The sequence below is a fragment of the Aulonocara sp. 'chitande type north' Nkhata Bay genome, linkage group LG3, assembly GCF_057382095.1.
Source record: "Aulonocara sp. 'chitande type north' Nkhata Bay isolate Kocher_YH1m ecotype deep benthic linkage group LG3, A_spYH_male_GT1.1, whole genome shotgun sequence".
NCBI lineage: Eukaryota > Metazoa > Chordata > Actinopteri > Cichliformes > Cichlidae > Aulonocara > Aulonocara sp. 'chitande type north' Nkhata Bay.
In genome coordinates this window covers 47,823,410-47,825,338 of record NC_141346.1, presented here as the reverse complement: position 1 = coordinate 47,825,338, position 1,929 = coordinate 47,823,410, and the positions used below count along the sequence as shown (strand labels likewise).

The 1,929-nt window shown below is 46.1% G+C and overlaps 1 pseudogene; it reads left to right on the top strand.

Moving 5' to 3' along the window:
* Nucleotides 1–444: 444 nt before the first annotated feature.
* Nucleotides 445–1,929, top strand: LOC147335922 (zinc finger MYM-type protein 1-like; annotated as a pseudogene).

Below are 1,929 nucleotides of genomic sequence, written 5' to 3'. Positions count from 1 at the left end.
TTGGTCAGTAGCGGTTGCAAGAACTGGAAGAAAGCTTTAGTCATCTTTGGCAAGCATGAGATGGCACAAACACATAAGGACAGTGTTGTTACATGGAAAAGCTACCAGGGAACTAGCAAACAGGGAAACGTTGCACAGGTGATAGCAACTGCAAATGTGAGTGAGATAGTCGAAAGAAGAGAGTATCTCAGACGAATTGTTGCAGTCACCTCTGTGTTAGGGAGACAGGGACTCCCTTTTCGTGGCCATGATGAAGGTGAAGACAGCCCAAACAGAGGGGATTTTCTTGCGTGCATGGAGCTTTTGAAGGAGTTTGATGCTTTTCTTCAAAAACATAATCCCCCATCAAATGCACAGTATATCTCGCCAACATCCCAGAATGACCTGATTGACTGTTGTGCCCAGGAAGTTACTAGTGCCATTGTATCTGAAATGACAAAGTCTAAAGTCTATTCCATCATGGCAGATGAGGCAAGGGATGAAAAGGCAGAGCAGTTAGCTGTTTGTGTCAGGTACGTGTCAGAGGGGGCAGTGAAGGAGCGTTTCCTTGCACTAGCAGAGATAAAATCATTTGATGCCCAGTCCATTGCAAATGAGATTCAGCAGCAGATCCAAAACTATGGTCTTGCAGAGCTTAAGTGTGTAGCACAAACATATGATGGTGCAGCCGTTATGAGTGGCTCCACTGGAGGTGTACAAGCACATTTTAGAAGGCTCCATCCTGAGGCTATATATGTGCATTGTTATGCTCATCAACTCAACCTGGTTTTGTGCAATACTTGCAAGGCTGTCCCAGAGGCTGTGGAGCTTTTCAGCTTGTTGGAGTGTGTGTATTCTTTCTTCAGCACCTCCCTAGTCAATCATCATAAGTTCATGGAGACTCAGGCAAAGCTTGGATTGACAAAAACTGAGCTTGTGCAACTTTCAAACATTCGCTGGGCATGTCAGTTGCGATCAATCAGTGCAGTTCTTGAGACATTGCCTGCCATTTTGGAGTGCCTATCTGCAATTGGATCCCCCATAGCTGTTGGTCTCAGAGCAAAACTCTACAAGTTCTCAGCAGTCTATGCACTACTGATGTTTTAGTCTATTCTGTCAGTAACCAAAGGACTCCACAAATTCCTGCAGAAAGAGACTTTAGACCTGGCAGAAGCTTTCATCTGCAAACAAGCTGTGTGTGACACACTTGAGGGCAAACACTCAGATGCATTTGCTACAGAGCTGTATGAGAAAACCAAGGCCCTGTGTAACACCATCAGTATCCCTGAACCAGGTGCCAAGACAAGGCACAAACAGAGGGAAATGGAGGGTTTTGTCCTGGAGGCAACTGTGGGTTCACGCACTGAATTGAACAACTCAGACACATTGAAAAGAGAGTTACTTTTCCCTTGTGTGGATCGGATGGTTGGCGAGCTTGATCAAAGATTTTGCAGTGTAGATGCAGGGCTGCTAAAAGGCGTCCAGGCATGCAGTCCTAAATCTGAGAACTTCTTGAGTGAACCACACTTGAATGAACTTGCAAAGCACTACAGACTTGACCTGAAAAAAGAGGAGGTTCTGGTGGCCAGAAACTTTCTTACCCGGAAAACAGAGGCTGGATGTCCACCCAAAAATATGTTGTCTGTGTACAACCTCCTTGATTCAGACATGTTTCCCTCTCTGAGGGCAACCATCCAAGTTGCCCTAACAGTGCCTGTCAGCAGCTGCTCGTGCGAAAGGTCCTTTAGTGCACTGCGTCGGCTGCACTGCGTCGGCTGCACTCCTGGCTGCGTCAAACAATGGGTCAGAAAAGACTTCGCAGTCTTGCAGTCATGTCTATTGAAAAAGACACGCTTCAGCATCTGAGTCACAACAGAGTGATTGACCGATTTGCCACTCTTAAAAACAGACGTCATTCTTTGATGCTTCCACCCACCAAGTAACTGGTGA